Source organism: Octodon degus, unplaced genomic scaffold (assembly GCF_000260255.1).
Source record: "Octodon degus isolate 3935 unplaced genomic scaffold, OctDeg1.0 scaffold00133, whole genome shotgun sequence".
Lineage (NCBI taxonomy): Eukaryota > Metazoa > Chordata > Mammalia > Rodentia > Octodontidae > Octodon > Octodon degus.
The window spans coordinates 5,911,561-5,920,445 of NW_004524709.1; the positions used below are offsets into that span (position 1 = coordinate 5,911,561).

Sequence of the window (8,885 nt, forward strand, 5' to 3'; positions counted from 1 at the left end):
ACCACTAAGAAGAATATATGCAGTGTATTATTTGTTGAAACTGTACTTCCGATTTGATTTGAAACTGTCTCATTGCTATATGTTTATCAATAAAACTGTAGGAAAAAAAAAACAAATTGTATGTCATTATTTCAAGCATATTTTAATATAATATATGCAAATTTGTTTCATTTATACTACTAGTTTATCCAAGATCACTGAAAAGAAAGTGTTATATTACCTTCCTCTTTTTTGTAAGAATATTTTTTGGTTTGTCTTGCACTGTGTAACTACTTTAAGGATAACAATATACAGTACATAAACTGTTACTATTTTATGTAATTTTATGTTTCCATTAAAAAAAATAAAGGCTGAATTTGTCAAAAAAAAAAAATCCAAATTAAAAAAAAGGGGGGGGCCGGGGAGATGGCTCAGTGGAATAAGCGCTTCCCTGGCAAGCGCAAGGCCCTGAGTTCAATCCCCGGTTCCGGAAAAAAAAAAAAAAAAAAAGATGAGGGCCACCCTGATAGTTCAGTGGACTAAAGCGCCTGCTTAGGCAAGCTTAAACAAGCTTAGGTAAGCTTAGGCCAACTCAGGGACTGCGGTTCCATCCCCAGCATCACATGCCATACCAGCCCCAACCCCAGGCATAGAGGTGCATGCCTGTAATCCCAGCGCTGGGGAGACTGCAAAACAGAAGGATCACTATGAGTCCAAGCTGCACAGCAAGACCCTGTAACAACCAAATACACACAAAAAAAAAAAAAAAAAAGCCAGGAAAGTACTCGCTTCGGCAACACATACACTAAAATTGGAATGATACAGAGAAGATTAGCATGGCCCCTGCTGAAGGAGACATACAAATTTGTGAAGTGGTCAATATTTAAAAAAAAAAAAAAAAAAGCTGGAAGAAATGATTTGGGGTGTTTTTAATAACAAAGAAATGACAAATGTTTGAGGCGAAAGGTATACTTATCCTGATTTAAACACTACACAACATTGTATGTATACTGAAACAGCACATGGTACTCAATAAATATGTACATTTTATATGTCAGCTTAAAAATATAAAAGCATTTCAGAAAAAAGTAGTAAACTTGAAGCAATAAAAACTATGCAAATCAAACACAAGGAGAAAAAATGACTAAAAAACCCAATTTACAGTGAAAACTAAACTGCAATAAATGAATGAATAGGCAATTAGTAGAAGTCACCAATAAAGAATAGGACAAGGAACAGAAAAACTATTTTTAAAAATAATGCTCCTAGGCTGGGGAGATAGCTCAGCGGTCTAAGCACCTGCCGGGCAAGTGTAAAGACACAGGCTCAATCCTTGGTATCACACGCCATGCCGGCCACTGAAACAAGTCATGGTGGTGCATGCCTGTAATCCCAGTGCTGGGGAGACTGAGACAGGAGGATCACTAGAGTCTGAGCTGCATAGCAAGATCCTGTACCAAATAAATATTTTTTTTAAAAAAAGAAAAGAAAGATGAAACATTTTTTCAAACACACAAAATCCAAAATTCAAAATCCAAAGAAAATTACACTACAAAAAGTGTTGAAGTTTTTCAGGAAGAAGAGAATGACACTTGATGGAAATATGGAGCTACATCAAAGAATAAGAATCCAATGGTTGCTATGGGTGTAAATATGATTTATCTTATGAAATTCCTTTAAGAGGTTAAACAACAAAAATGTAATACAAAATTTATAACATATGTAAAAGTAGAAGGTAGTCTGATATGTTCAACTTACATACCATAAATTCTAAATCAAACAAAAATAATAAAAGGATTATCCAATAAAATAACCACTTTCATAAAAATACTCAGTTATCCAAGAAAAGGTAGAAATACAGAAAAGACAAATGACAAAAAGATGGAACAAATATAAAGCAAAGAGTAAGGCAACAGTTTAAATGTGACTAAGTCCTATTAAATGTAAATGATTTCAACACTGCACTTATAAGGCAAAAAATCACCACATATTATGAATATAGGAATGTTACATGATAGAGGGTGTACACTATTATGTGTAAGTTAATCTGACCATATCCTGACTATAACAAATGCACTTACCCACAGAGAAACAGGATAAAATTATGAGGATGAAAAATGTCATGCAAATACTAAACAAAAGCAAGCCAGAGTCACCCTATTAATGTCAAATAAAGTGCATTTCAGAAGAATATTCCTAAGGAAAAGAAGCTCATGTCATAATGATACAAGATCAATTAATCAAGAGGATGTAATAATCCTAAATATTTATGTACCTAAAGCATCAAAATACAAGAAGTTAAAACAGATAAAACTCTAAGGAGAAATAAACATTCACAATTATAATTTCTTTTCTCAATAACCAACAGAGCATCTAAACAAGACATGGAAAAACACCAAAAACTTGAACTCCAATATCAACCAACTCATTAATATTTACATAATACCTCAGAACAACAGCAGAATACACATTCTTTCACTGCACAAAGAACATTTAACGAGAGACTATATTCTGTGTTGCCAAGGAAGACTTCATAAATTTAAAAAGATTCCAGAAATACAACATACAACCTCTATTTACTCTGAGTAAGTTAGAAACTAACAATAAAGGATGTTTGGAAAATTCTACATATTTGGAAATTAAATAACACAATTCTAAAAAGTGAAAGAGAAATACCAAAAGTATTTACCATTGTGAAGTGGATGAAAAATTTGGTTAAGGGATACCAAAATTTGTACGATGCTACAAGTAGTACTTGGAAAATTTTATACCATGAAATCCCTCACACAGAAAAAAGGATCTCAGATCAAAGGCCTTATGATCTATTTTAGGACCACGAGAGGAAAAGCAAAAACATTAAACCCAAATTAGTAAGAAAGAAGAAATAGTAACTCATCAAAACTCAAAATATGAAAAATACAAAGTCAATGAGCCAATGACTTTTGAAAGGTACAATCATTGTGTCATTCAAGAGTATCAATAAAATAAATAGGCCCAACCAGATTAATTGAGTGGGGGGGGTCCTACTTTTTAGAGGGATTTATATGAGCATTATTTTGAATATGATAATGAATTCATGGGTAAATACGTCAAAACTCATCAAGTTTCACACTTTAAATGTGTTCACTGTATTGTATGACAATTACATTACAATAAAGTTCTTTGCTTTTGCAAAGAAAAATTGAAATTTGCTCCATCTAACGCAAACTAGTTAGGGAATATATACAATTAATGTTGGCGTGGAGAAGAAAAAAATAAGCTAACAGAACATTTTCTAGTATTTATTAAAAGTAAGTTCAGAAAATAGAAGACACTTGTAATGCATATGCATTGTAGAAAATGATATTTAGGTATTTCAGAACTTATCCACCTATTCAAATAAATGCTGTTTTCTCAAAATACAGGCTTTGAGAATTAAAATTCTTATTCTAACATGTGGCCACTGCTCAACACAATTTTTGGATTGTCTCCTGGGCTTGAAATTATCTTCCATCTCAGTTTATGAGCAACATAAGAAAGCTACTTTTATTGTTTTATGATCACACCTGGTAAATGAAATCCTTATTACATTTCCTATTTGAAAGCTAGAATTTCTATAATGTATTTGAAAACAGCCCAATTTTGACACAGTATAGCATGCTGCCTTTTTACAATTTCCTTAGTGACCATTTTTTCAAGAACATTTTCTTTGGAACAAAATTGGCTTTGTGTTTTCTACTATGGAATGTTCATAACAACTGAAAATCCAACATTTTAGAGTAATAAAGCTACATATTGTTAAATGAAAAAAACAGCTGATATCTAAAGTCAATAAAGTAGTTATACAGTAAGTTTGAAATTGATACTGTTAAAAATATTATTATAAATTCCCTGTTATCAGCATTCATTTGGCCCATCTTGGAAATAGCACGTACTATAATTTTACTTTTAATTATATAACATATGCATTAAAGCAATACTATAAAGAAATTTAAATTATGAAATAAGAAAAATAAAAAAGTAAAACTTGTGTTCCTACTATGCAAATTAGAAATGGAATATTTCCAGTTTTGAGCTTTTCCCCAAGCCCACCCTCTGCCTCCCTACCTCAGCCTCTACCCTTGGCCAGAGAACATTAGGCTGGATTCTCTATTTTCATTCCAATATCCCCAAATATGATGATGATAATGATGGTGGTAGTGATGGTGGCAGTGATGATGATGGATAGTAGAGAGAGGGGGTGGTTTTATCTTGTGGCTTATAAAAATGGTGTTTCATTTTGAGTGTATCCTTCAGTGGCTTATTTTTTCATTAAATTACACATTCCTAAGTTGAACGCCTGCATGTAGCTGTTTATAGTTCCTTTTTACTGCTATGAAGTATGTCACTATTTAGATATATATTCATTTACCTGTCTCATCAATGTGTACACTGAGTAAATCATGGAATATGAAGGCGTGCATATTCTGACTTACACGATTTTTTCTAAAGTTACTATTATTTTTACACAACCAACAATATATAAAATATCATTTATTTTCTTGACAAAATTTCCTCCCAATCTAATGATTAGGAAGTAGAAATTTCATTTTGACCTTAAGTTTTATATGCATCTTGTTTTATTGGCTATTCGTATTTTCCTTTTATATGACTTTTTACCTGCTGACCAATTTCCAAATTTCCTATAAATGTGTAGAATTTTGTCTTGTTTTTGAGATAGGATCTCACTATGTAGTTCAGGCTGGCTTTTAATTCAGAATGCAGCCCAGCAAAGCCTCAAATTTGCAGTAATCCTCCTGCTTCAGCCTTCTGAGTGCTGGGATTATAGGTGTGTGCCACCACACCAGGCTACATCTTTTTGTATTACCTGGGCTTTCAGTGCATTGGATGATGGCTATCTACTGGTTAGGGTAGATTTTGCTTCTTTACTCCAGCCTACCCATTAGTGTTCATCTCTTACAGGTTTGCCTGAGGCCCTGGATTCAATCCCCAGCATCTCTCTCTCTCTCTCTCTCTCTCTCTCTCTCTCTCTCTCTCTCTCACACACACACACACACACACACACACACACACACACACACACACCAGTGTTAATCTCTTAGGGAAACACAGGCAGAGATACAACCTCAAACAATGTTTTACTACCTGGGCATCCCTTAGCTAAACTGACATGTAAAATTAACCATCATGCTCAATATCTTCCCACTCATCCGTGATTATATGAGCTGAGAATTCCAAGTTTTCATACAAGTACAGGTTTCTTTTGATCTTTCCATTCTACTGCATCAGTTTTTCTCTTTCTCAATACCATACTTTTATTACTACCTAAGCTGATAGTAAATTTTTTCTCTTAGCATCTCCTTTTCCTCTTCTCTTGTGAAACATCTTGCTAATGCTAGCTTTTGTTTTCAAAGAGATTTAGGAATCAAATTGTCAAATTCTGAAAGAAAAACTAATTTGAATTGAAATTTCATCAAATCTACTTGTCAAAATGGAAAGAACTGATATCTTTAAAATGCTGGCTTTTCCATGATTTCAAGCCTTTTTAAAGTTAGAGACTTCTTTTTAATCACATTTCCACATGCCCTTACTGTAACCACTTTTAATCTTTCCAGTGTTTTCTTTAAAGTAGTTATCCTTATAATTTTAGAACACATACTTAACAACTTCAGTCAAGTTGTCACTATGAACTTCAGCAAGTTACCACTATTTCAATATTCCAGCCAAATAAATTTACTCCCATCATGTATTAATTTTTTATAAATGATTGCTGGTATTCTTTTCAAATTTAAAACCATTTTTTTTTAATTTTATTTATTTATTGTGTGTGTGGCCAGCTCAGCCCACCAGGGGGCGGGGCTGGCTGGTATGTGGTGCTGGGGGATTGAACCATGGTCCCTGTGCTTTGCTTGGCTTAGTTTGCTCTAAGTAGGTGCTTTAGACCACTGAGCCATCTCACCAGCCCAAAACCATTTTTTCATAATGTTTTCCTTAAGTATTTTCTTAAGAAGTTCTAATAGAATGGTATACAGGTGAAAACTATTTTTATTTCCAAAGTCTCATTCTTGAAGGTAGTGTTTTTAAGTATACAATTCTAATAATTTTCTATTAGCACCCTGAAGCATTTCATGCTATTTGTGCTCAAGCTGAAAGTCACTAGTAGTTTCTGGGCTCTGCAACTTACTGGAGGAAGACTGGCTAGTTTACGTTAGATCATAAACCTACCCCCAAAAGGCCCCAAAAGGTTCACAGAGGGAGCTTTTGGAAGTAATTACATTTTGGGGGCACTAACATCACTAATGGATTAATGTATTAATGAGTTCATAGCTGAATATACTTAGAAGCTGAAGCCTGGTTGGAGGAAGTTCTTCACTGAAGATGTCACCTGGACGAGTATAAGACTTCCTCTCTGGCTCTTCCCCGGGTCTCGACTTTCTGGATGCCAGGAGGTGAGCAGCCTTCCTCAGTCATGCCCTTCCACCATGTTGTTTCAGCACTGGACTCTGCCAACCATGGACTGAAACCTCTGAAACTGTCAGCCTTCTAGTAATTATGTCCCAGTAACTAAAAAGCTAATAATCCGGCTTTCTCAGTTCTTGCTCTAAAATTTTCAAGGCCACTTTGGGTTACATGTACTCTCTGTTCAACCAATCAATTTTACCTGTATGACATCACTTAATAGAAAGTAACAATTCCCACAGTATCCACATGGGTGAGGAACTGACATAGTGCATACAGATTGAAAGATTGTTTAAGTGGTGGTGACCAAAATAAAAAAAAAACAAAAAACTATCATTATAGGTAATAGCTAAATTTAGCAAAGGTGACAATATCATGTATGACTCAAACTTCCTAAAACAGTTTACCTTTTATTGGGGTTATACAGTTTTCCAGTGCTTAAAACATCCTGACTACTCTAAAGAATGCCTATGGTCAACACTGTACCAGCATTTTTTACAGTTGTATTCTGAATTATAAAGAAACCTTCCAGTGAGAACCACTCACTGGAAATAGACTTCAAATGCACCTTTTCATCTTATTGCCACCAACATCTGACAGCCAGCCTGGCACGTGACTGACTTCATGGCCTCTTTGCATGATTTCCACCATCTACAGTCCACCCCATGAGAAAGCCAGTGCACACAGAATAGCATCCACATCATGGCTTCTGAATGAGACTGTGCCTGTTACACACACACACACCCCCTCATCCTGGGCTACTCACTCTTTCACACCTGGCTCCAGCCACACTGATTCAGTACCTACTACATGTCAAAACTTTCTCTCATGACTTCACATGCAGCAATGAACAATTCCTCTCAACAGGAATTGTTCCTACAATTTGTTGGACCCATTCATCAACGCTGGGCTTCAATTTATCGCTTCCTTAGAGAAGCCTCCTTGATCAAATTACCTAAGGTAACCTCGTAATAGACTGTAACCCAGTCCATAAATTATAAGTGGGTCACCAAAAAACTATACTTTGGAGTTCTTACAAGATATTTAACATCCTTTCACCATAGTATGAACTATACTTTGATTAGAGTTCTCAATTTTTAGAATATTTTTTCAAAATTCTAAAATGATTAGGGAAAAACAAGTGTATGGATGCTAGGGCAAAGATGTTTGGATAGCATTTTGATAACATGGTAGTAATGAGTCATCTTTATACTAACATCAACTTTTAAATTTAATAAAGATATAATTATGAAATTTAGAAAATTGCATGCTATCTGGGGAATAAGGTAAGAAAGTCACACAGGGGAAAAATTTCTACTTCTGGGGATGGGGTCTGAATATTACTTCCAATAACTATGCTATTTAGGCAATGACCCTGGTAAGTTGGACAAAGGAGTCACCAACAAGCAAGGAAGTAACCAGTACTACACTTCAGTACCTTCTGAGGTTTCGGCAACAACCATTACCATTCACGGTTTCGAATATAACAATGTACAAGTTGCCACGATCAATCTTGATTTGCTTTCTCCCACAGAAAATGGTGTTAAACTTCCTGTAATGTTTTCAACTTTCAAACAAGCTTGCGATGCTAACAGTAAAAGATACTCTGAGAAACTTCACCAAAATCGTCTATGAGGTCAAATTGTTAATCATCTGAGGTTTTCTAGTAATGATGGGGAAAAACATGCATAATTATGTATCATTTAACTTTCGCATAAGAGATAGGAAATAATGCAACTGGGGTTTAAATTTAAAACTCAAATATCTCAAGTGGGTAATATTATAATTTGATCAGTTCCTAGCCAATTGTGATTTTAAATAACTATTCATAATGTTTCACAGAGCAAACATGAAAAAAGTAAAAAAAATAACATACTCAATAACACAAAACTTTTATAATAGTAATTATGGACATGGATGTTTTAATGAATTCCATATTGCAATGAAGACATTGAACACTCAAAAACGATTACATTAATACAATAAAAATAACTGATTCCACAGGACACTTATAAATGCATACTTTTTCCTCCAAACAAATTTTTCACAAATTTAACTAACAAATGATTTACATAGTCTTCAGATCAAAAATAGGTACAGAACACTTGACTCCACAGAAACTGGTGTGCAGTATTTGAGAAAACTCCTGTTTTGTCCAACAACAAATCCTCTTATGAAATTTTGTATCAACATATATTTTTAAATAACCACACATTTTCCTTCCATTATTAAATGAAATTCTGGACATGAGAGCATATAATAGTGTTCCTATTTCAAAACACTATTTCATATGAGATCACATGTGGCTGGTAACATGACTTAATTTTAGCCACATGCACATATACACACACTTGCACACACGCACGCACTCGCATGCATGCACTACTCCTAATCCCTTGAAAATAACAATACTTAGGGCCACAGCAGCAGTAAGATAAAATCACGTTAGAAGATGACACAGTAGTTAA

The 8,885-nt window shown here is 34.4% G+C and overlaps 1 protein-coding gene and 1 non-coding gene across 2 annotated transcripts in view; one reads left to right on the forward strand and one right to left on the reverse strand.

Moving 5' to 3' along the window:
- Positions 1 to 8,885, reverse strand: part of Wdr37 (WD repeat domain 37) — an 89,457-nt gene that overhangs the window by 5,962 nt on the left and 74,610 nt on the right. The window lies entirely within an intron of this gene.
- Positions 761 to 866, forward strand: LOC111812650. Its single transcript, XR_002818097.1, has one exon. It is a non-coding gene; the product is annotated as a U6 spliceosomal RNA (small nuclear RNA).